The sequence below is a fragment of the Canis lupus genome, chromosome 25, assembly GCF_048164855.1.
Source record: "Canis lupus baileyi chromosome 25, mCanLup2.hap1, whole genome shotgun sequence".
NCBI classification, from domain to species: Eukaryota; Metazoa; Chordata; class Mammalia; order Carnivora; family Canidae; genus Canis; species Canis lupus.
This window is the reverse complement of record NC_132862.1, coordinates 8,023,888-8,050,765: the sequence shown is the minus strand read 5'-3', so window position 1 is coordinate 8,050,765 and position 26,878 is coordinate 8,023,888. Positions and strand designations below refer to the sequence as shown.

The 26,878-nt window shown below is 39.9% G+C and overlaps 2 long non-coding RNA genes across 5 annotated transcripts in view; one reads left to right on the top strand and one right to left on the bottom strand.

The window, feature by feature from the left end:
* Positions 1 to 26,878, top strand: part of LOC140617212 (uncharacterized) — a 51,012-nt gene that overhangs the window by 532 nt on the left and 23,602 nt on the right. The window contains exons 1-5 of one of the 3 annotated variants that reach the window (XR_012017420.1): positions 12 to 4,284; positions 5,940 to 6,006; positions 8,016 to 8,087; positions 9,134 to 9,224; positions 9,829 to 9,955. This is a non-coding gene — a long non-coding RNA (uncharacterized lncRNA). Of the gene's footprint in view, positions 1 to 2; positions 4,285 to 5,939; positions 8,088 to 9,133; positions 9,225 to 9,828; positions 9,956 to 26,878 lie in introns of those variants that run through there. The other 2 variants (XR_012017419.1, XR_012017418.1) reach the window with 2 other exon arrangements.
* Positions 1 to 26,878, bottom strand: part of LOC140617214 (uncharacterized) — a 57,320-nt gene that overhangs the window by 29,692 nt on the left and 750 nt on the right. The gene's annotated exons all lie outside the window — the stretch shown is intronic.

Below are 26,878 nucleotides of genomic sequence, written 5' to 3'. Positions count from 1 at the left end.
TTTCTCTCTTTTTCTAAGAGGATATCTTCACCACCACCCACCCCTTCCCTCCCCAAGTATTAGCAGGGTACACAGTTATCTACCTAGTAACTATATTCCTTCACCCTTCTTTGTGATTAGGTATTGATTGTGACTCATTTCTAGCCAATGGCTTGTGAAAGAGAGTTTTTATGTGGTTGAAAATCATTGGGTATTTGCTCTCTCTCCATCTCCTGGCTTTCCTATTGGCTGAGAAATAATATAAAAACAGAAGCTTCTCTGGGCCCTAGAGATAAGCTGCATATTGATGACAAGAGAGCCAGCCAGCCTGTGTGATATCACCCACTTCTGAACTGTTATGTGGAAGGAAACTTTGGTTTTATTTAAACCACTCTATTTTTTTTTAAGATTTTATTTATTTATTCATGAGAGATACAGAGAGAGAGAGAGGCAGAGACATAGGCAGAGGGAGAAACAGGCTCCTTGAAGGTAGCCCAATGTGGGACTCGATCCTAGGACCCCAGGATCATGCCCTGAGCTGAAGGCAGAAGCTCAACCACCAAGCCACTCAGGCTCCCCTAAACCACTCTATTTTTGAGGAGTCTCTGTTTCAGCAGCTTAACACTTAGGTTTTTGCACACTGTCAGGTTCGATACAAGAAAAAGCAACAGCTTTAAGTATTCTAAACAGGAAGGGATTTAACACAGAGGACGAGGCATTATGAAAGCATTAGAAGGGTTGAAGAAGCAGATTCTAGGTTGTCCCAAAGTTGTCCAGGAATGGCTCTAAAACTTGACATAACTGGCCCACCGGGGGGGCTCCTACCTCTGAGATCAGCAGTGGAACTAGGCCAGGACCAAGAACCTGCTGCCATCACCACAGTTTCGAACACCAGCGTGGCTATGGGATGGGCCCTGTAGCCTGGTGCCAAGGAGGTGTCATTTCCTTGCCCACAGAAATAGTCAAGAAGGGATAGGAAAGGAGTGTCTGCCTCAGTTCTACCTTCTATATCTCCATGTCTTACTTGTGTGTAACCACCTTTTGGGACCCAATTTACTTCCAGAGCCCTAGCTTCAAGGATATCTGGGAGATGTCGTTTTTGTCTTTGTAAAATTCCAATGAGAATGAATGAAAACTGAGTGAATGAATCCGCAGTCCTAGCACTTAGGTATCTCATCTGTAAAATGGAGATGCTATGTTACCTATCTCAAAGGTTTATTAGGAGAATTAGATGAGGATTTGTGTATGTGAAGTACATATCTATGTCTGACACATATTAAAAACTCAACAAATTATAGCTATTATATTGGCTAGGGATTGATAAGGATGACTTTTTCTGTATAATAATATAAAAGTAGCCACCTCTCTATTATTAAAAAAGCTAGATGCTTCCTGAACATACATTTTCTTTAGTGAATGCTCCTGAAAGTGAGAATACTCCATGGTTTGACAATAGGGTGAGGAGTAAGGCTGGCAGGGTATAGGGGTCCAATTATTTTTAGACCATCTTCATGATCCAACATTCTATTTTAGAGCAGTGAGCATCTATCAAAGGGTTTTATTTGGGAGAGGCATTATCAGACTCCAGACTCATTATCAGAGTTTAGGAAGTTCTCTCTGGTGGAACAGAGAATGCATTAGAGGAGGTAAGAGGAAGGATAGTCAGTGGGCAGTTGCAGTAATGTAGGCATGTGATGGTAGCAGCTCAGGCTATTAGAGTGGTGCCACTGGCAAGGGAGATGAGCAACTTGGGGGGTGTCCTCAGCAAGACTTGGTGATTACTACCTCCAGAATCCTGCCAGGAGAATTTTAGGGTAATAGAATAAATTTGTGTTTTCAGTTAATATATGCAAAATGAGTGTAGGTACTATTGTATGCTTATTACCTGGTGTGAATTAAAAACCTGATTCTGATTCATATAATTAAATAAGAGGAAAGGAAGATGCTATCATCTTCTTTGGTTTACAAGTATGAAGGAAGCAAGTATCATATAAGATTTTCTATAAATTGGGCCCAAAGTTATCCAACAGTTATTTCGTGGCTGAGTGTGAAAGACATTCAAAGGATAATTACGCTGCACTATTAAATCTTAGTGACCAGAATTCTGGTCAATTGCTTTATGTTATGTGAGCAGACATTGGAATGATATAGACATTTACTCAGGCTATCCTAATGAGATAGTAACCAGATCCCTCACACAGGGAAGTCTTGGATGGCTGCAGAGAATGGTCTAGCTGTACATGCTGAAGATAGTTGTGCTAGACTGCCATTTCATTAATTCGTTTGGATCTTCAGTCAAAAATAATGATCCATTCTTATGATTTGTTAAAAAAAAGAGTAGATTATAAAGTACGGTATGCCCTGTTTTAAAATCAGTGATGTCTGGTGTAGTTATAGGACATTGCAAAACTGAAGGGATAGACATCAGGTCAAATGAAAAGAAGCTGTTCAATTGTCTAGCGAAGAGTTCTCGTCAGCTCTGTTCTCACATCACTGGTGGCACATGCCAGTGCTGCTGGTATCATTCCAGGTAAAAGGTCAGTCACATTGCAACCTCCTTACGGTGGAGTGTTTCCTGTGCAGTCTAAAAATACCGGGGAGAAAGGAGGCTCAGTTGATGGGGTAAGAGCAAACTATTTCATTCTGAGGAGAGGGCACACTTTGTCCACTAACTGTGGACCACTCAAAGAAATTAAGTCATTTAAACAACTTCCAACCTGTGATTCAATTAAAAAAGTAGCTATTGGAACTAGTACTAGTAGCCTAGTCAGATGTTCCTGTTTCTTTTTCTTCCCCTCAAATCATCGGAGTTAGTTTTCATCCTCCCAATCCTTCTTGAATCCAGTGAAAAAAGAATAAATCAGAATAATTATAGCTTTTTGAATTAGTGTCTTTGAACTGTTGCAATTTTTAGAAATTTAATTTCTAGAGATATCATATATCTGTTAGGTTATCAATAATTTTACCAATTTGATTCATTTACTGAATACTTCTTGAATACCTGTTATGTGTTGGGCTCTCTTGAGCAGCCATAGTTTTTCAAGTATATACTCTACTGAAGACAAGTTTTCCTGAATCTTCACAGTTCCCACGTCACACATTATGGAAATTGACTGTTGCCCAGCTAGAAAAAATGAGTTACCACGTGATGAAACTAGGGTCACTTGACTGGCGTTTCATGGATGAGCCAGATGAACTGTTTACCAACCCATCCATCTTCCTTAGCTCATTTTTTCCCCTTAGGTCATTTCCATGTCATCCTTACATGACTTAGAATAATGTAAAGTAACTACAAGATCTAAAATGTTATTTTAAACAGGTATTCTTTAAAAAAAGTGGTGATTTTATGTCTTACCATCTCTAAAAAAGATGCAGGTTTATTTTTAATTTATTTTTTTAGATTTTATTTTTAAGTAATCTCTACACCCAATATGGGACTCAAACCCTAAGACCAAGAATCACATGCTCTACAGACTAAGCCAGCCAGGTGCACCTAAGGATGTAGATTTAGATTGGATTCTTTAAAAGAATGCAGAAGGAAACAGGAGATAAAATGAAAAAAAAATAAGGCAAGCTCTTTTAAAAAATTTCCAGCTTTTTGTTTATTAAAATTCTTAAGGAATCTATTTCCAGCTTTAAAATCATGCAAAGAACATAAAAGAGTGGGATGCCTGGGTGGCTCAGCGGTTGAGAGTCTGGCTTTTGCTCAGGGCATGATCCTGGAGTCCTGAGATCGAGTCCCACATCGGGCTCCCTGCATGGAGCCTGCCTCTGCTGTTCTCTCTCTGTATCTCTCATGAATAAATAAATAAAATCTTAAAAAAAAAAAAAAAGGGGGATGGATGACAAGTAGGAAAATTCAGAAGTCTGGGTCAGAGTTGCTTAAATAATATGCTAAAAAAGCAGGCAACTGTTTTTGTTTTTTTTTTTTTTTCCTGTAGCCTTAACATTCACAGCAAATATCTTTAAATTTTGCTTTTCTGATTCAATGAATTTTTTTCCATATTTATATTTTATTTTTCTTTTCAGTTGTAAAGGAATGCATGTCTCTTGTCATAATCTAAAAAAACGCATCAATCATATAGACTAGGAAACAACAAGATTATGCTCCCAACCCTCATACAAACCTTTTTCCACCAGTTCCACCTGGGAAGTAATTGCTGTTCATAGTTTGGTATCTTTCTCTGAATTTAAAGTAATTCTATTTTTAAAATACTACTACATTCTGAGAAGAGAATCTTGTATATCCCCATCCTGTGTTAGTGAGGAAGACCGTGCAGATGGATGAAAGAACAGAAAGTAAAGGTAAATTTATATCGGATTAAATGAAATCTCAAAACACTGTTTCTGAGATTAGTTTTAGAATTTTCTCCTAGTCTGTTATAGACTGAATTGTGCCTCTCCTACCTGCCCCCCACCCCCACACCCCTTGCCTAATTCATATGCTGAAGCCCTAACTCCCAAGGTGAAACTGTATTTGGAGAAGGGCCTAGAAGGAGGTGTTAAGAAGAAATGAGGTCATACAGGCCCTGATAGGATAGGATTAGGGTCCTCATGAGAATAGACACCAGAGTGCCCTGCCTCTCCCTTCCCAGGCACAAAGAATAGATCACGTAAGATGATCTTACGAGGCAAGATGGCAGCTGCTGGCGAGCCAGGAAGAGAGGTCTCACCAGACACTGACCATGCTGGCACCCTGATCTTGGTCTACTGATTAAGCTACCCAGTGTATGGTGTTTATGGTAGCCTGAGCTGACTACCCTGTCTTGTTTAGGTGGGGTAGAATTAGGACAGAGCCTCCATCAGCAGGTAGCAAAGGAAAGTAATACATAGGAGCTGAGTACAGTCCTGAGAGAAGGAGACCAGTGTGTAAGAGGAGGAAGAAGAGGACTGGTCCCAAAGAGGGTACACCAAGTTTGAGAGGCAAGTTCAGGAGAAATAGATGCTGTTAGGAAAAAGACATCTGAAGATTTCCACCAAAGAGACTTCTACCTTTCTGAAGGGCTGTTGCCAAGATGATCAGAATTCTTATCCTTCTTGACTTGTCATGGCAAAGATAGTGCATTATTCCAGAATGAAAGGGCCTCAGTCATCTCTAATTATATCTTAAAGTTAAGAACATAAAATATTTGTACCCAAGCCCTCTGCTTGCTCAATTTCCAGAGCCTTATTCTCCACGGGAAAAGGACTTGGACATCTTCCAAGTCAACCCTTTCTGTGCAGAGCCTCACCCCAGCAACACTGCAGTGGGTGGAGAGGGATGAGGTGCACCTACACAGCATAGTTGAAAAGGGTTATCAGAAGTATGGGACTGCCTTATATTTTAAGTTAGTCTGGTGATATTTTCCCATTAAAAAAATTTAAAAATATTTCTAGACGATTAGAATTCCATTTCTCATTTTAAAAAGTGATGTGAAACAAAAATGACAACACATAATGATATCTTGTTCAGGCACAAAGGAACTCCAATTAATTTCCAGGAGAAATAAATTTGTTTTCATGTTCTTTTTAAGATGAAAAATTATCATCTGAATGGAGCTTTTAAGTCAATTAACATACTTTTGATAATCACTTTATTCAAAAATCTTTTATGTTTTATTCATTTGACATATGTAAGCTCATCTTTTGTTTTTTATTAATTTGCAAAATGTTTTTGTATTTTTAACTTATTAAAAAATTGAGTTTTAGCTGTTCTAGAATTTCAATGTTTTCCAGTGTGTTTATTTCCATTTTTGTTAATGCTGTTTCACTTACTTTTGTATTTCCCTTTGGATGATTCTTTTGTTATTTCCCTTACATGAAATTTAATGGATGTTTAATTTAATTCTTGTCTCACTTTTATTCCTACTAACAAAGAAACTATATTTTTGAAAAAAAAAAACTAATAGAAATAAAATGTCTCATTAGGATAATGTTTTAACTCTTCTAAATGCCTTCTTATCTTCTCATTTGATCCTCAGATCCACCCCTGAAGTTGGAGTTTATAATTATTATTTATCTCTGCATGTCAGATGGATAAACCAAGAGGTCAATAAGTTAATTAAATGATTTATTTAAGATAGAATAGCTAATCAGTGACAAAGTAAGTCTCAAATTTCAAAAGTGAAATACTGTCATACTAATGTAGAAAGTCTACTTTGGGAAGGCTAGCCAAAATTATGATGAATATATATTTTTGATCGAAAGGTATTCTTATCCAGTTGTAAGCCTTTACCACCCACATGCTAACAATTGCCACATTTCTCTTTCTGCCCTGACTTCTCCCTTGAGATCCAGGCTTGTAAGTCCAAGTGGTTATTGAAACTCCCTTTGAGTGCCTCATAGGCATCACATAGGAACAGTACCAAACTGAGTTTCATTGCTATTCCTAACATGTTCTTTCTGTAGTTACCCATAACAGTAAATGGCAACTTGGTTCTTCCAGTTGCTTAAGATACCAATCTTGGGGTTCCTATTGCCTCTTCCCTTTCTTTCATGCCCTTCATCACATTCAGCAGCAAATTTGTTGGTTTTACCTTCAAGACATGTCCAGAATATGACACTGTTGTACACTGGGATCCTGGGAAACTGATGCAGAAAACTACCAGCATGTAGGAATTTATTAGGGAGTGTTCTCAGGGTTGCTCATCTGTGAATGGGAGGGAATGGGAGCAGGGCTGGACGCGGGAGAGATGATTTTTGGCTCAGACTAGAGTGGTGCCCAGAGAACTGGGAGAGGTAGAAAGAATCAAGATATATGTGTGAGAGCTAATGGTGGGTTGGGTGTGGGATCGAGGGAAAGCAAGGAACCACAGGGACTAAGTTTTGGGTTCGAGCAATAGGATGAAGGGTGATTTGATAGAAGAGCTGGAGACTATGCATGTAAATGTATGTTAGTAGTATATTATAGATAACATTTATTTTAATAAAAATAAGAATTAAAAAAATAAGAATTAGTATATATTTGTTGTAGTTCCAGATATTGAGGTCTCTTATGGAACTTAAAAAATTGGTGGACATAATTAGATACATTTCTCCAGATATGGAGGCTAGTAAAAATAGAATCTAACTGTCTAGATCTCACATATAGTAACTGCTTGACTTCCTTGCTTCACCTCAGACCCAGTTCACACTTCTACATTAACGGAACTACTCTGTGGAAAATTTGTCTAAACAGTGTGGATTAGCCATATTAAACATTTCAGACATATTTACATTCCAAGATTCACACTTCTCACTAAGCTCTGTCCCTCTTAAGGGTGTGGAGAGTGAATACAAACACCCTTTTACATTAGGTTCTGAGAACTATGCAGGTCATTGTACACCTGGAAGAAAGAAATGAACTCTGTTTGCTATTATCTATGAAGAGTCTTATGAACAGGAGCAGAAATTGATATAATTCACCAGAGGAACCTTCCTGTCCACTTCCTCTGATTTTTCTCATTCCATGCTTGCACATGGTCTCTGTGACTCATAGACATGGGAAGGATGTAATATGAAAGTGTGGTCCTAATGGACTCTGTATTATGTCCCAATCTTGACTCAACAGATTAATGTTTATTGCAAGGCTGTACCAGAAGCTTTGCTTGAGAGTTCTGAGCACCAAAGTCTTTTCTGTGAGAGCTATCCAGTATGCATAACACCGTTGCAAGTGTTCTCAAAAACAGGTCAATGTTTGGGCTCTATGTTGATTTTTTTCCCTCAGGATTTGAGAGAGTGTCATGAGCCATACTCTTTTGATCTTTGGCTCTTTCGCTGAATTCTTAATTCAATTTGTAATAGATGTTAACAGCACCAGAAGAGTGACCTGACTAGGAGGGCTATTATACACAGGTTTGTGTTGCCAAGGTAGGCGGTGCAGTCCATTTCCCTGATGGTTTTGGCACAGTCCTTCCTGGCACTTCAGAGATGGGCAATGCGATGTCATGTCCACTCTTGTGCCTGCCCATACCTCAAGGTGGTTTGGGTGGACACAAAATAAAATATGGTGAGGGAGCTCCAATGCATTGTGCAGAACATGGGATAGCAAATCATACACCTCAATTTCTTATCCATAGAGATTTGCAAAGGAAACGTTTTGCCAAAGGAAACTAATTGAATTTCAGTCTCATGAAGATTTCCATCCATCGGTAAGGTATTTATTAATTTCTTGCCCAATGTAAGCATTTAACAAAGTATAATAAAATGAAACTGAGCATAAAAACCTTTTATGAGATTTCACACAGTATTTATTTAGGTTTGGGTATGATCTTTTGAAGGACTCTAACCATTTTGAAGGGAGCCATTATTTCTTCTTATTTTTATATACACATAAGTCCATTTTCAGAGTCTCTTTTGCCTGTGAGTTGAGAGAGATGGGGCTCATGGGAGACTGTGGGTTCTGGCTTTCTGGATCCTTTGCAACCTTCATTTATCTTGGGTAGTTTTACATTCAACTATTCAGTAATGACAATGACTCATGAAGACTCACAAAGCAATCATAGCAAATTTCCTGAAATTTTCTTCTTTCAAAGCCGGTTAGTCAGTCAACAAACAATACCAAGTGCCTGTCAAACACCGAGGTAGGCCCTGGAGACAGAGGCAACCAGTTGTGATTGCACAGGAGCAATTGCTGTTTAGATGGGGTTATTTGGATGGTGGCAAGGGAGATGGAATGAGAGGAGACAGAATTTTCAGTTAGATTAAGAAAGATACATCTGAGGCTTGGGATTCCGCATCCAATTCCATAAGAAGGGACCAGCAGGACTCTGCGTGCTTTATCACTGATAGAGTATTCAGCTAGGGTCCTGTGGAAGGAGAATGAAAGCTGTGGGCAGAAAGGGATGAACAGCAGAAGGGGAAGCCCCACAAAAGAAGGAAAATAGAAGAAAATGTCCCTACAGCATGCTATGATTGCAGTTTTGCATTTTTATGAGATTATCAGTATACACAGGGAAGATATGTTTAAAAAAAGATTAATGATTGTTAGAGCAGGAAATGACTTCAGAGATTATTGGATTTAGAGATTCTCTAACTTTGACATGTATCAGAAGAGTCTCTTGGGGAGCCCATTAAAAAAAACAAAAGACAGATGCAGAGACCCTACTCTAGTGACCAAGATGCCTGTTCCCCAGGCAATTCCAAAACACACTGTGGCTTGAGAAGTACTTATTTATCCAGTTTTCTTATTTTACAGAAGAGGCAACTGGATCCTGAAGGGTTAACATGCTTACCCAAGGTCATATCAATTCCTTCCCCAGTTTAATCTTTATTGGCTATACGCCCAGGTAAGAAAAAAATGCATCCACTTTGGGAAGTATCCAGAGATAATTTTTTCTTCTGTTTGTGTTAGAAAAGAGTAGAAATGTATAAGCAAATTAGAAAAAAATTACTACATATGGATTTGTGAGTATAGTTGAATAGATATCTTTTATGCAATAAAATTTTGTGATAGGTAAAACTATAATTTTACTTTCTCATTTTTGCCTACAATGTAAAAAGGTATTTATTTTATGAGCTAGTCCTCCCAGAGATGATATGGTGCTAGGCACAGTAAACTGAATTTTACCCCAACCCTAATACAGGTAGACAAGACATTATTTATTATTATTATTATTGACAAGGAAACAGAGAAGAAGCGTCATACCTTGGTAGCACAGTAAGATAAATTATTAGAATTATAAAGGAATTGGAAAGCTCCTGACACTCACATGTGTGCTGGGTGCTGGATTCATTAGCCTCATTGTTCATAAGACCTAGAGTCCAAGGTACTGCAAAGTTTGGATTGAGGCTCAATTTACCTGCATTCTACTCTTGCCTTTCTGGCAATGATTAACACTAGAGTTTAATGAAATAGAAGTTCTTTTTTTTTTTTTTTTTTTTTTTTTTAAGTGAGCCAGCTCTCCAGATGTTTGGAGCACTGGAAATTGCTTCTCTAGTGGTGAAGATATGGAGCCCAGCTGCCAGGGGAAACAGCCACTTCCTAATGTAACTGCTCAGAAATGCTGGAGGAGAAAATGTAAGAGAAGAAATTGCTTCCCTGTTTTATAAAAAGTCAATTGTGTTTTACAACAGTGTACCAGTACTCCAAATCATTTATCAACTTGAGTAACTGTGGTTGAATTTCACTGTTGGGTTTACTTGGGAATCACATTAATCTTTCTCTTCTACATAATGTGCCAGATTTCTTTGATGACAAGCAGTCCACAAAGCAACCTAAGTACAGTCTTGGGAAGGAAGTTTTAATCAGACTCAAACTTAACTCAGAGGCCATCTTGGCTCTTCCTGGTGTGGAGCCAGAAGAAATGCTCCTTCTGATCAAGTCAGGACAATTTGGTGATTTTTCTTTTCTCTGATTGTTTTAATTTTTGTGATTATCTTGGTATAAAGTACTAAAAAAATTAACCTTCAATTAAGATTGGAACTAAGCCAGAGTCATGTAATGGTGACTGAGCAAGGAAGCTTCCTTGGCTCATACATCAGCTACTTGAATTGTTCTGTTCTGCCCACCAGTGAAGCTACTGACCACTGCACATGTGTGTTTTTGTGCCCACAGGAATGCTAAGCTGTAATGTTCAGGCATAATTCCTATTTAGAGAAGAACCTCAGGGTTCCCTATTCTGGGCTCTGTTCTTTCAGAGATGATGTCAGCTGATCCCTTATCAGACTTCCTATAGTTTTATGGAGTGTTAAGCGAGTTTTATGTTTATATAAGTTGGTGGTATCCTTGTTAGTTTGCTGGACATTGGTTAGCATGTATTTGAGATTCAAAATGTCCACATAAAGTGTATTGAATAGAAAATCTCCTTCCTTCTCTTATTTTCCAGCCATCTAATTCCCAATTACTGTTCCCAGTTTCTCATATATTTCCAGACGTCTGTTACATATTTATAAACATATACAAACATTTGTTCATATTTTTTCATACAGATGATAAGTATATGTGTGTATATATATTCTCTTTTCATACAGATAGTGACATATTTTATATAGTCTTCTCAACTGTATCATTTTCCTCTTAGCTATATCTTGGAGATCTACGCATCGCAATGCATGACAATTCAGGCAGTTCAGACTGATTATCTCAATGTTGTATGGAAGGACATTTCGGTTACTTCCAATTTTTTGTTATTGCATAAAAAAGTGAATTTTCACCTGTGGGAATATATTTATGGATAAATATCCATGAATCAACTGCTGGTTCGAGTAACACATGTACTTTCAATTTTAGTGATTATTGCCAAATTGCCTTCCAAGAGGTTATGATAATTTATATTCCCTCCAGCGATGCAGCATTGTACCTGTTTCTGTAAATTATTGCCAACATAATATTCTCAAATATTTTGGTCTTTGCAAGTCTGATTGTTGAATGCTGGTCTCTCATTGTAATTTCAGTTTACATCTCTTTTATTTTGAATGTATTGTGCATTTTTAAACTATTTCTTCCAAATGATTTGTACGAGCTCTTTATTCATGGGCAAAATTAGTTCTTAGTCTGTGATACAAAGTAAAATTTCTTTTGATCTTGCTCATGGTATTCTGAAATATGCAGAAATTTAAAAAATTTTATGGAGTTGAGTCCATCAATCATTGCTTTTGTAGCTTCTCGGTTTTATGGCAAAATTTAAAAAGGCCTTATTCACCTTGCAGTTATTAAAATATTCTCCAACCTTTCCCCTCCTCATTCTTTTATGGTTTACTTTTTCATTTAAATCTTGATCTATCTGGAATTTTTTGTAGGTGTCTGGTGTGAGATAGGAATCCAATTTTCTCTCCAAGAGAGTTGTGGGGGCCTTTTGCATACTTTCTGAGTTTTATATTTTGGCCATCCCTAAGCTAGGTAGAGTATGGCTGCAGCGGGGGAGAAGATGTGACCCTGCCTTGTGGAGCTACACTGGGCTCTGAAGAGCATAAGGTAGTGTGCCATCCCATTGCCGGTGTGTTTGCAATCAAGACATGGGAGGGCTCTGGAAGGAATGTTGACTTTTATGGGAAGAGGAGAATATTGACTCACTGGAGCAGAGGGAGCTGGAGTGAGAGGTTATGAGGGTGGCAGTGTAAGTAGAGAAGACAAACATTTTAGATAAAGAGAAACAAGGGCTGTTGTTGCCATTGGGAATGGAATTACTTTCAATATTTTGTATTCCTATTATATCACTACAGTGTGATGGAGGAGGTTTTAAAAGTCTGATTTAGGACAACTCTGAACAGGTTTTGGAAGGTGTAAAATAACAGAAAAAAAATATATTGGTCTCTGCCCTCATTCCTGGTACAGAGCTTCTAAAACCTTTGTAATTTCCTAAGTGAGACGAGTGCTAGGAGCATCTCTTGTCCTAATTGTTGGGGAACAGGTACAGGTTCAGGGGGAACGGTGTGCCCAGAGAGGACATGGAAGCTCAGTGCCTTTCCCACATACTTGGCCTTATACATCTCTTTCATCTGGACGTTCATCTGTAGGCTTTATCATCTCCCTTTGTAATAAACAAGTAAACATAAGTAAACTGTTTTCCTGAGTTCTGTGAGTCACTCTAGAGAATTAATTGAACCCGAAGAGGGGGTTGTGGGAACCTCACATTTATAGTCAATCGATCAGAAGCACAGGTGGTGACAACATGGACTTATGAGTGTCATCTGAAGTGAGAGACAATCTAGTGAGACTGCGTCCTTATATTGTGGGATCTGATGCTACCTCCTGGCAGATCTCGCCAGAATTGAGTTAAATTGTAGGGCACCCAGCTGGCAATGGAGAACATGCCCTTGATGTGGATAAAACCTCCCACACATTTGGTGACCAGAAGTGAAGTGTGTCATGTGGGTAGTAAAGGAGATAGATAGACAGGAGAGAAACACACAGTAGGGAAGAACTGTTTTTTTTCCTACTCAGGAGGTAGACTGAACTGAATTTTTAGCATATGAAGGGCTTAAGTATATCTAACTTCAAATAAACTCTGTAATAGTAGCATCATCCTATGCACCTCTGAGCGCAGGATTGGTAACTTTCAGTGAACACATACGGTACTCTTAGTTGGATACAAAAAAAGTCCAACTTTAATTTTCATTTTTATGTACCTGAGGGCCTCTTATGTCCTGCAGAAATGACTACATTTATTACATTTTTCTTCTGCTCTTAGCTAGATGTTTGTTTCTTTAGGCTTTTAGTGTTCACAGGAGAGATGAGGTCAGGTTCTTACTACTAAAGGTCTGATGTGTTAAATGGCTCAATTAGATTAAGAGATTGTCCAGGCATTTCCAGGAAGTTTGCTGACTGGTGTCGCTAAAAGTTCACAGGCTCCAGCTTTCCCCGGGGCCCTCCATGCTGCCCTCTGGTCCTGCTTGCTGCTGGTAGCTCTGTCTTTCATTTTCACCTGGTCAGAGCGTGCTTCTGTCAACATTTTGTATTTCTACTCTTTATTGTGCTGTGATGGAGGGAAGTTCTGGCTTTCTGATTTAGGACAACTGTGAACAGGGTTTTTGAGGATTTGTGTACGTTGGAAAGTAGATAAAGCCTTGTTGTTTATTTTCCAAAAACGCCTTTTCCACATCTTTTCTGCTCTCCATTCAAAACACGAAGAGGCTCCTTCTGCTTCCCAGAGGAAGAAGAGACCACTGGAGAGGAGCCCCTGCAATGTCCTGCTTCCAGTGAGTCCCTTTCCTCCCTTCTTCCTTGTCAGCTGGGAGGAGCTCTCTGTCCATCTCTCCCCTGGGTTTCATCACCTCTTGTCTGCTCCGGAAGTCTGTTCCTTTCCTCACCCTTGCTCTTTATATCAGCCTCTCTATTCACATCAATATGGAATTGCTCAGAAGATCCTATTTTGAAAGTAAATAAATAAGCAGAGACTCTGCTTTGACTGCACCTATCTCCTCCCACTCACAGCTGAAGCTTCTGGAAGTTGTCTACAGTCACCTGCCACTTGCCCTTCAGCCTTCAGTGGTAGGTTCTGAACTTATAACCTCACTGAATTGACCCTTGCCAAAGTCAGCAGTGACTTCCTTAATGCTAAAATTACTGAAATTTTCTAGTCTTTTTTTTCCCCTCAAATTTGGGCCACTCTGTCATTTACCATTCCCTCCTTTCTGACATATCTTCCTTCTCGAGGCTATCCCTGGCTGCTCAGTGGTCTTCAAGACTCTTCCTCCTTTGCCCATTTCCCGGTGCCGGATTTTCTCTCAGTTCTCCCCAAGTTCCTCATCTTGTCCCATTGTAGGAGAGCCAGCCACATCCAGCGCTTTAAAAGCAATGGACCCATTCTTAAGATCATAGTATCTCCAGTCTATGAGATTCACATTTGACTCTTAATTCCATCCCTTTTAAGTTTGGTCATCTGGGCAGGTCACTTAACTCCCATAACCTTAGTTTCCTCTTCTTTAAAAAAGCATAATAATTCCTACCTCACAGGGGTGTAGTCGGGAGTAAATTAAATCAAATAAACTCTATAAAACATTTCATTTATTGATTGATTCGACAAACATCTTCAGCCCATACTATACAGATACTACACAGAAGCTTTTTTTTTTAATAACTATGATATATGATAAAAAATACAATTTATAATACCAACTAGGACATACATACATATAAACAAATTCTCCTGAGGAATTCTCACTCTGTGTTTAATGTGATATGTTTTGTTATCTTCTATTTCACTAATACTGGTTATAATCCACTGAACATCTCAGTTCATGAATGAAACACGGCCTGTGGTTTGAAAAACATTCTTCTAGGTTCTGCATGAAACTTTTTTTTCCAGAGCTGAACTTGTCCATTAGAATTTTCCACAGTGGGACGCCTGGGTGGCTCAGCAGTTGAGCATCTGCCTTTGACTCAGGGCATGATCCTGGGGTCCTGGGATCAAGTCCTACATCGGGCTTCCTGCTTGGAGCCTGCTTCTCCCTCTGCCTGTGTCTCTGCCTCTCTCTCTGTGTCTCTCATGAATAAATAAATAAAATCTTAAAAAAAAAAGAATTTTCCACAGTGATGGAAATGTTCTAGATCTTTGCTGTCTAATGTTAGCCACTAGCCACATGTAGTTCTTAAACCTGTGTGATGTGGCTAGGACAACTGATGAATTGAATTTTAAAATCTTATATAATTAAAAAAATTTAAATGTGCAAAGCCACATTTGGCTAGTGGCTATGGTACTGGATAGCACAGTTCTAGAGTGTGGGTGACAAGAAAAGAACAAATGAATAAAAGAACAAGGTGATTTCTCATAGTGATAAGGGCAGTGAAGATGCTGTATAGAATAGGGTGGTTCATGGTGATTTTGCTTAAGTCAGAGCTGTCCCTACTTGAGCCATTATCTTATACTTAAAAAGCTGGCTTCCATTTGTTTTGTTTTTAGATTTTATTTATTTATTCATGAGAAACACACACAGAGAGAGAGAGAGGGGCAGAGACACAGGCAGAAGGAGAAGCAGGCTCCATGCAGGGAGCCCGACGCAGGACTTGATCCTGGATCTCCAGGATCACACCCTGAGCTGAAGGCGGCGCTAAACCGCTGAGCCACCGGGGCTGCCCTTCCATTTGTGGGACCTATAAAAAAGCTTAAGACTAAGTTATTTTTTTCAATTTGGTTGGATAGATCTCAAAAAGATCTGAAAGCAAGCTTTCTTGGGGCTGCTGACCCATTGCTGCAGCAGTGGGCTCCTGTGTACTGGAGTTGACCTGCTCTGGCCTAGGGCATGTGCGTTCTCTTTGCAATCATTAATCCCTCTGGGGAGTGGCCTTGTTTTTTGTACTTCAGGAACTACCACACTGAGTTGTCATCCTGGGGTTTACATTAACACCGCAGCTTGGTGGAAATTCAGAGAGGCTATTATTGTTTCAGGGCCGTTTGGGGATTTGTAGCCCAATTATTTGAGTGACTTTGGAGCCTTTCATTATGCTGTTTTGGCCTATGTCTGTCATCTTGATGGTGGGTTGAAGAGTTAAGTAGAGTGTCTTCCTCTTATAAAACTCCAGGCACTCATCAGATTTCATCTTGCTTATTCTTCGTTGCTTCCGTCTTCAGCAAGAAAGTGGCAATTGTTGGCTTTGTTCTAGCAAGAAGGACAATGGGGGCCAGAGAGGTTAATTGGCTTACCTCAGCAAAACATCCAGGTTAGAGTAGCTCAACAGCATGGAATTATTTCTGAGTCAGTGTTCCATCTTACTGGAACTAAATCCTTTATCTTTAAGGATCCACACGTTTGCACATGTATTCATTCATTCATTCATTCATTCATTCACATTATTTATGGAGATCCTACTAAATGCCATGCACTGTGGATATAGTAGGGAATAAAACGTGCTGTCAAGAAACGGACGTTCTAATTGAAGAGGGAGAACAGACAAAAAATATAAATGAAAATTTCATGCATATGTTTACAAGTTTCTAGAAATGTTGACTCTTTTTGACTCATTCTTTACATCGTGCTTTCCTTCATTAACATGCCTCATATCTGTGGCATCAGGTTATCCATTTAAACTCGTCTCTACTTGATTTCCATGACTGTGTCGCTGCATGGGTTCAAGCCAATTCAGCCGTTCCCATCGCTTCCTTTTAATTCGCAGATTCTAGCCAGTTTCTCCTCTCTCTAGTTTACATTCATCCAGCTTCTCAGTTTAGCTCTTATCCTAAACCTAGGTTATATTATCCCTGTTCTCCTCAAAAGTCATTCCGTGGCCCCTGTTGCCCCCAGGTCCAAGTTTATTATCTTCAGTGTGACCATCAGTTTATCAGTATTGGGATGTTCATTTCTTGTTCAGCATATTGCTTGTTATTGTAGCACTGGGCTTATTTGTTTTTGCAGCTGATAACTCTTACCACCTATAACCAGTCATGTGAAGAAGGTTAGGAACATGCAGTCCAGCCGATTCCTGATGGAACTGTTTAGAAGTCCAGCATGAGCTGTGCTAACTACTAATGTGTGTGAGATGCTGTGTCCAAGAGCCAGTATGGTGTTTCCATAGCCTCCTGGTAGAGCTTATTGACCCAAAGCTCTGGAAGTCACTCAGCTGGGTATATTTTTGTTGGATTCAATTGCATAGAAGGGACAGAAGGGGAGGCCTGAGCTCTAAAAGGCACATAAAGTCCAAACTAGCCACAGACTACCTTAACCTGTTAATGACATGCTGGAGGGAATAGGCATTCTGTACTCATGGATAAGCATCATTTCATTAAAATGTAAATGGAAATTTCTGGAAAGAAGGAAACATCCATTTGGTGTGGGATTTATCCTAACCCTAAATTCTGTGTCGTTGATAGGCAACAGGTTGCTGTGGGGTGAAACACTGAATAACCAGAAGGCTAAGAAATGGAGGAACTGTATGGTTAGTTTTGGAGTTGAATCTGTACACCTGTAATTCAGTGGTTCCAATCTAGTGGTCAGCACCCAGCCAGCATTCTGTCTGTAAGCATTTGCTGTCACATGGCATGTTTTTGATGAAATATTTTCTGACCCAGGCCTACTAAGGATTCCTCAAATGGATGATAGTTTTTCCGAGTGGTTTTCTTAATTTTTTTTTTAAGTAAACTCTGTGCCCACGGTGGGGCTTGAACCCAGTGCCCTGAGATCAAGAGTCATATGCTCTACCAACTGAGCCAACCAGGTATCCCTAGAGGTTTTCTGGTCTGCTAGATAATAGAAAGAAAATTTAATAAAAAACTATTTTGTTCTATCATTTCTCATTGAAGAAAATAAAATTTTTGAAGCTGTTGTCAGTGATGCCAAAGGACGTAAATGAAATTCCTTTCTACCAATTTTAAGAATAACGCTAGAAATTGTTCTATGTCTTATTTTGCAAAATAAAGAGTAGCTTTTAAAGATAAGATAGAGTAGCTCCGTGTTTTCCATATTCAATTTTAAGGTAGAGTATAATTTTTAATGTCTGTGCTACAAGTGAATTATGATTTTCTACAATATTTTAAGCAAAGTATATGTTTAGCTGACAACCTTCTATTGTACAAACAATGCTATTATGACAATAACAGAAATCAAGCAAGCAAAAAAGAGAGGAAAAAAAATATCTGTAATCTTGCCATTCTAAAAACCAGCTGTTTTAATGTTTCCTTCCAGTTACTGTCAATATGTTATCTCATTTTCATATAGTTACAATCTTTGCATAGACACAACTTTACAATCAGGTTTTTTTTTTTTTTTTTTTTTCGCTTCTAATGTTACATAAGCCTTTTTTCCCAGTCACTTTGCATTTTGAAACCCTAATGTGTTTTATAATAGAATTGCAAGGCAATAATGGATTTCTCCAAAAAGGTTCACTAAGTTCTGGAATCAAAGGGTTTTCAGTGCTATTTTCCACATTACCATATTGTGGTTAATCGTACTTTTACTGTTGCAACTAAGACAACAGTTTCTGCCAGGAGCCAAAAGGAGCTCCTAGGATAAACAACCCTAGGAGATCAAGACATATCTGTGAACACTAAGAAGACTTTGATTCTCCTCCCTTGTTCTATAAAGAGCACAGTCTCTTAGAGTTTACCCTCAAGGCATTGAAACTCGTTTTCTGGAAGGGAACACACCTAGGGCCTTGTGGTTTGCCATCTTTCCTAGGGACTCAATAAAAGAAAGGCCGTTGATAATAGTATACATTCTAGTGACAATACAGAATCTGTTGTTCACTGTGTCATTCCAAAGCTCCCAAGCTGTTCATCCAAGAGAGAGAACATTTTGTTAGTAGAAGCAAAGGGAGGCATTAAAGGATTTGCATGCTGTAGTAAAAGCAATCTATTGGGAGTTGTAGGGATCCTTCATCTGCTTTTCTCATATTTGTCCAGGGTTGTGTAGGAGTTTCTCAGGGGGTTAGTATCAACCCATTATCAGACACCAAGAGAATTATTCAGAAACCATTCCCTAGAATAAAATGTGAGCCAACTTAGTGGTCCTCCTTGGAAAAGACCTTGGGGAAAGGTGACATGGTGGGAGGGGAGGATGCAGAACCATGTGGCCTGCCTCATGAGCCCAAAGGTCACAGTTCATGGTTAGAAGACAGGAGAATGTCACATCCAGGTAGACATCTGTGTGTATATCTACAACGGAGAATTTAGATGGGCTAAAGGGAGCAAGGAGGTTGGCTCTCTCTCAGTGTTTTTCATTTGGCACATGAGATGACCTTCAAGAGCTTCTGTCCTGTACTTGCCACTGATGAGCCCAATGTAGCTGGGACTTAATATGCTAATATGCATAAGCCTTGTTAATGATTATGAGATTGTCATCATTGTCATCATCATCTTCATTAACCTCAACTGTGCATGACCAAATGTCCTGGGTCAGTGAGGGCCACACAAATATGAATTTTATCCCAGACTCATCTGATTTCTAAAAAAATACATATTGCCAATAATAATTTGCTGGTATTCACAGAAAAAACAAAACACTGCTAATCTAGCCCCTGCAAAAGCAGGGATGTAATTCCTAAGTGGCAAAATATTGGGTTTTTCCATAGAAGACAAGCTGGGTATGCTAACTATTGCATACTCTTGCCACAGCTAGGCTGCTCCTGTTTGCTTGTTTATTCATTTATTTATTGGACAAATATTGGTTGAGCGTCTATTCTGTGCCAGTGACTAGGCTGTATGTGTGAGCAAAGGAGGTAAAGTCCTAGTCTCAAGTAGCCTTCAAACTGGTGGAGAAGACAGACATAATCTAAAAATCTTGTAGTAAATGCAAAAATTTTTAAAGATTTATGTAATTGAGAGAGAGAGTGTGTGTAAGCAGGGGGAGGGAAAAAGGGAGAGAGAATCTCAAGCAGACTCCCCATTGAGTGTGGAGCCTGATGTGGGGCTTGATCTCAGGACCCTGAGATGACAACCTAGGCCCAAGTCAAGAGTCAGCCGCTTAACTGACTGAGCCACTCATGCTCCCCAATAAATATAAAAATCTGTGATAGAAAGAAGGAGGCTCAGAGTGTAGGCTGAGGGCAGTGACCTTGTCAGGGAAGGCTTCTCCAGGAAGTGGTGATTGACTCAAGGTGGTAAAGAAGATTTAAAAATAGCTGACATTTGCTAAGTGGTTATTATGTGCTGGGCCCAGATTTCAGTGCTTTCAATGAATTTTGTGTGAGGTATGGACTCCGTCACACACAGGTGAGAAAATTCAGTGTGGAGACAGTAAGCACCTTGAGCAGAGGAGCAGAGGTGAGCAGAGCACGGGTGAGCAGAGGAGTGGGCTTGGAATTCAGTGTGATGGTAGAGCTGGTCCTAACCATTCTGCAGACTATTTCCCATACTGCCTGAAATAGAGGTTAACCAGGTGAAAAGAATGGAGGGAAGCAGGTACTAGGCAGGGGGAACAGCATGTACAGAGCACAGAAGTGGGGGGCCCAGTGAGTTAAGCGTCTGCCTTCAGCTCAGATCATGATCCCAGGGTTCTGGAGTTGAGTCTCCTCTACCATTCCTCCCTGCTCATGATCTCTCTCTCTCTCAAATAAATAAATAAAATCTTTAAAAAAAAAAAAAAAAGGTGTTAGGAAGAGAAAGTAAAGAGAGGGCATGAGGGCTGGGTAGGGTCAGAGGTGAGACAGGGGGTAGTGGGCAGGGTCCGGACAGTCACGTCAGACTCTGACCCTGATGAAGAGGAAGCCACATGAGGTGGGTGTGATCAGACCTGAGTTATGAAGAGGTCAGTCTAGATGCAAGATGGAGCTTTGAAGGGGGCAAAGGCAGATTTCAGGAGATGAATTCAAACTTTGGAGTGTGAGGGTTTGAGAGCAGTAGAAGTGCTTTCTGACTTGGGTGATTAGGTGGATGATGATACTGTTTGTTGAGAAGGGAGCGGGAGAGGACTGTTTTTGGGAGAAAAGTTCATGAATTTGATGTGGGCAGGTTGAGTCTGAGGTGCCTTTCTGACACTCAGGTGGACTTGTCCAGTAGATCATTTTATGTAAAGATCAAGAGCTCAGGAAGAGTTTAATTAGGTCAGGAGGTGGAAATTCGTGAGTCGTCCCAAGGAGAGGTGGCGATGATGGCCACAGGTGTGGGCTAGATGATCTAGGGAGAGAGCCTTTGTATTCTCGCCTCCTCTCCCATGCTTTCTTCTCTTGAATTTGCTTTGGAGGTGTATGTGCCCTCTTCCTTGCCATGCTAACCCTCTCTGCAAACCTTAGTCCCTTGTCCCCGCCCCCATCAGTCCTTCCCTCTTCATTTACATCTTTATTGTTTTGAAGCTGGAGGCAGACACTCAACCACTGAGCCACCCAGGTGCCCTACATCTTCCGCTTTATATCCCTCCATCACACTTCCTAAAGTCCACTTCCTTGCTGTCCACTGCTCACCCTTTCCTGTCTTGAGTGCTGACTTCTCTGTTGTTGGCTCCACTAAAGTTTCTCTTTCAGATGCAGCCAGTGACCTCCTCAGCACTAGATCCACTGGCTCATGTCATCTCAGTCTACAACTCCTGACTTCTCCTTAGCATCTGACTGTTGACACCTCCTCATTAAAACATTCCCCTTCCCTGGTACTGCACTATCTTGACCCTCAACTTTTTTCTCATGTCTCCTATCTTCTTCACGAGCTTCTCTTTCTACTTCTACCCTATAGATATAAATACCCTCCAGGAATCTGTTCATCTTCCTCTTTCTATACCTGCCCTTGCTACCTCAGCTATCTTGCTCAATGCTGTGGCCTTAATAGCCACTCCCTTGTGGACAGCACCAAAATGTATCTTGTTTGCCAGCACCTGGGTACCCAACATCTGAATGTCCAACTGCTGCCGGAACACCTCCCCTCCATATCCTGTCAGCGTCCTGATCTCAAACGTTTTCTTTTCAAGCAAGTCAGTGTCCTACACTGTCTATTTTGGTTGAGTCTTTCTCCTTTTCATTCTCTTTAATCCTTTCCTGTGCTCCTGTATTCAGAGCCCCGTTGCCTGTAGCCTGGTGGACCTTTGCTGTTGCCTCTGAACCTGTCTTTCTTCCTCACTTCTTGCTCTGAACGAATGCATTGCATTTGCTCTAAGTGAATTCTGTATTTAACCCATCACTGTCACTCCTCAGCCCCAAATATTTAATAATCCTGTTGTCACAGAATTACGTACTGACCCTTAACTTCATTTTAAGGACCCCCTTGACGTGGTCCTGGTATAGCCTGCCATCTTCATCTCCTACCACCTCCTGACACCTAACTTCTTAGCTGAGTAGGTCAGCCTCTCCTCCAGGCTGTGTGACACTTGAAGACAGACATCTATGCCTCACAATCTCTGTATCACCTATACTGCATGCCTGGAACACAGTGGGTACTTACTAAAGTCTTGTCATGAGCATGAAAACGGATTTGCTAATTCCTATAAATGTCTGCTGCTTCCCTATCCTTGCCTTGGTGTATAGTGTGCTTCTTCTTGGCAGGACTCTTTCTTTTTTTCTTAAGCAGTAGCATGATATACGTAATAGTGCCATTTAAAGTTGTGTATTATATATATATTTGCTATCATTTTACCCATTTACTAAAAATCTACCCAGCTTCAGGACTCCTTTTCAATGCTACTTCCTTCACAAAACCATTTCTTAGCCCTTTGATTTAAGAACCATCCCCTTTTGGAAACTTCAAAATATCTTTTTGGGAGATGGGGCTGTGTCTTGCTCAGATTTAAAATGCCTCACAAAGCATCTAAAATGATGCCTTGCCTCCAGTAGGTTCTCAACATTTGTGGACCTGACTCAGGTGAAATGATGTGTCTGGCTGTCACTATCTTCTATCATAAGTGAAAAAACGAGTCAAAGATTTAAAGCTGTGTTTATTCTGCTTCAATAGCTAGAAGGAAAGCAATAATGCTTCTCCCATAGAACCATCAAAAGAAGCAATGTAACCATATATACCACGATGAGTAGCTGCCTCTGCCACTCAGTTTGGGATTAAATAAAATTAAGGTATTATGAAGGTATGAATATTACGCAAACACAGGCATGTTTCTTGTGGAGCTTATCTCTGTGTGATCTTTTGTCCCCAACCCACTGGCTCTGTTGGATTCTAGTTGCCAACCAAGCCCAGGGCAAGCACATCAAACATATCACAGCCTTATTTCTACCACACGGGTTGGGAAGCGAATTATGTTCAATTACATTTTGTTTTCAGAATCCTGTATTTGTGATTTGACATTGATCTACTCAGTCAGTTAATGGAGTTATAATTCTCAAATCCACTTAATTATCTCATGGACTTAAGATGTTTAGGATTTTGTAGGATCTTTCTCTCTAGGACATGATCCATCCCCCTTCCCCTTGTGAAAAATAAACTGAGAAATGGCCAAAATTGTAGGATGAAAAAATAGCCCTGATGAAAGTGTTCTGGACAGCTCTCCCAAAGCAGCCACTGAATTACTGGAAAAACATTTATGGGGAGAAACCACAGGGTATGGGAAGCAGGGTCTAATTCACTCATCAGTAAGCCCATTGTTCCTATCTGGAAATTTTATTTTTCCATGGAAATCCTGTAAAAGGGCTAAAGCATTCAGAGAACCACTTCCATTCCATCGGGGGTCCCAGACAGTGAGTTGGGCCAGTAAGTGAGAGGAAAGCATTTTGTTCTTGGAGGGGTGGAGCCAAGCACTGGGAGGGGCTGGTCGAGTCCAGGCAGGTGTATAATTGCCAGTAGGTCCCTCCTAAACTGAGTTGGGAGTTTGTTTGTGAATCAGGAGATCCAAGTGTGAGGACCATCAACTCTTAGTAGGAAGCAAATTATTTTTTTGGTCCCAGGATATCCATTTGTAAAATGAGCACAATAATCCCTGGGCCCCGTCTACTTCACAAAGTTGTTACATTGATCAAGTCAGATATGAGAGAGAGGAAGAGAGAGCGAGAGAGAGAGAGAGAAAGCTAAAGTTGTTATCGAAGTATTTTGAAATGCTGAGAATGTCATGGAAATAAAACATGCTTTTAGGCTTTCATTTCATTTTGAACGAGGCAATACCATTTTCTATTTATTAAGGTCCTCCTTGAATTAATGAGACATTCAAATGCTCTGAGCCCTCAGGGCAGAAGGCGTGTGGACACGTGAACTGACAGCCTGTCTTCTGTAGATTTGCAATAGTGGTGAAGAGAGGCCCAATTCCAAGATGTTCTTCTTGGGTTTGAAGTCTTTGCCTAAACATGATTATGCAATGTTTTGAGAGTCAGTTCCAAGATCTCTTGAATTGCTTATGAGACATTTTGTTTATTAAGTAAATTTTTGAAATCTACCAGGTTTTAGTGACTCATGGATTCATGCAAACGTATATATGACACTCGGAATTATAGATTTAGAGGGGAGAGAGCTCATCTAATTCACCCTCTGTTTTACAAGAAAGGAAGCTGGGTGCCAGCAAGTCTAAGTGACTTGCCTGGAGCTATAGGACGTGTCCATGGGAAAGCTGGAGTTAAAACCCAAACCTTTAAGCTTGCCAGCTCAGTGTTTTCTCTTTTGAATACATTTTCCATGCACATTCTCATGACATATTCTATTTTCATGGTCAATGCTAAATCCTTGAAAGAAAGCAAGAATGATTTTTTCCTATGATTTCAAAATAAGAGAAATATTTTATAAGACACTGTGCTTTTAAGGATGAATGCTTCTCTGTAAAATTTCTTGATCATAATCATTACAATAATTCAGGTGAAAATTGTTATTAACACCAGATATGGAAACTACCAAGTAGGAGGAAGCGGCTTGGCCAAAGTTCCTAAAAAATCAAAACTGGGATTCGAGAAAGCTTGGGTTTTCAATTCCATTCCTGGAAGTTGCTTTTTTTTTTTTTTTTTTTTTTTTTTAAGGCTACTCAGGAGTTGCTATCTAAGTGTTTTTAAGTATGAGTGGCGATTAGTCATGGAGATGAGACTCATCCTGCCCCCACCTGTGTTTGGGTCTTAGCCAAAGTGAGGCCCCAACCCAATGTATACCAAAATGTTGACATCCATGCCAATGTGACATGCCAATCCACAGTGGATTGAGTTTTCCAGGTCATTAACAAAACCACATTTAGTTGGGAAAGGCCTGCCTGAAGTATCAATAATAGTGGTAATGATAAGAATAAAAAAATAAAAAGACTTAACATTGATCACATACTTTTTGTTTCTGGGTTCTGTTCTAGGTAGTTTACAAGTAGTAACCGATTTGATTTTTCCCAGTAAGGCTGAGAAGTAGGCACCATTATTATCTTAATTTTACAGATGATGAAACTGTGGCACAGAGAGGTTAAGTAACTTGCTCCCGGTGACACAGCTAGCAATTGGCCAATTTGTACAATTCACATTTTAAGAGTCACCTGCTCTTCTGACTGAGCCAGCCGGGTGCTCCCAAAATGTTTGCAATTTTTATATAATAACCCTCGCTGTTTTATTCTTTGTTTTTGGGCTTCAGTTTCTGTGCTCTCAAACAAATGGGTTGAACCAGTTGATCTTGAGAGTTTGTGCTAGTTCTCCACAACTAGCAGCCCTCTCTCCCATTTACATCCTACCTTAAGCTCTGTGGATCTAAGGCTGTCTCGTCATAGCCTTTTCTACCCTTTCCTGCTCCACCTTAGCCTAATTCCAGGGATAAGCAAAAGCCACATATCATTATCATTTTTATTTATATATAAACATCAGGTGTGCTAACCCTTCAAAACATTGTAACTTGGGAAAAACAGGGAAGGAAATAACTACTCCTTCTCTCCTCCCTCCCACTTATTTCTTAAAATATTCATTTTTGGACCCTTTTCTCAGAGGTAATACGAAATCCTTTACAGAGGAATATGAAGCCTAAAGTTCTTTCCCTTGCCCCAACATGTTTATACAAACAAAATTAGGTGGAAATGAATAGGAGGGCAACCTGAAATGGGGAAATAGTAAGGTGATGTCACCAATAAACATCAAGGCTTGCGAACAAGCCTTTGTAGAAGAGATAAGGCTCGCCGATTGTGTGATGCTGGTAAGTGTTCTAGGGGCACTGGATTATTTGACATTAGGGTCTTTTTCATCAGCTGCTGCAGGGCCATCCTCTTAGCTACCCCAGACATTCTCTCCATCTGTCATTTGAGGTGCCCAGCAGTGAGTTCAACAGTACACCTTGCTGCAGCTTGGAACTGAATCATCACAGATTATAACTTTCTTGACTTGGAATCAGTGAGCTTTAAATAACAATTATATATACTGAAATGCATACCGTTTTACATGTTGAAGTTTTATGAGATGACTTTACCAAGGCTTGAAATAAACCCAAGTCAAGTTCAAACCATATAGAGTAGATTATGCTGAAAGAAATAGAAGTAATTGTTTACATGGGGATCTGACGTTCCAACCAGAAGGGGTTAAATCCCTGCTCGAGTTGATACATTTTCTTCCTTATGAATTAAGCACTGAAGTATGTCCACTTCATCATTTTCCTCACACACCTAGCTCTTCCTTTATTATGCCTTGTCTCCACTTGCCTACAGACAGATCTCTCCATATTTTGCTTCTGACTCTAAATAACCATGATCACTCATGATGAGAGAGCATTGGCTAATGAGATGGCTCTGAGATGTTGAGAAAGTTCTGTTTTGTTTATAAAGACGTGGCTGTCTCTTTTATAATGTAACTTTTATCTTCCGACAGAGAGCATGGATCTCACACCTTTTTTTTTTTTTGTTCAGTGGTTGATGGTTATTATTTGAGGATGTAATTCTTCCGTCATGGAGAACTGGGTTGAATGTGAGGACATGGGCCTGGGGGACAGGTGGACGTTTCTCTCTGCTACTCTGTGTCTCCCACAACCTTCTCACAGAGTGGGGTGAACTGTCTCCTGGAGGAGAGAAAGGTGTCTCCTTACAGCATATAATTAACTCATGATTGTGGCAAATGCAGGGGTTGATAAACACCTCTGTGCCAGTGTTAACTTCATTTTCTTCTTTATGGGATTTTGGGACTCAGAACTGGCTTCTGTCAAGTAGGAAGGTGTGTGAGTGTGTGTTGAGTTTGGCACAGGCTACTTCCTCTAGCAACAGAGGGCCTGTTAAGTGA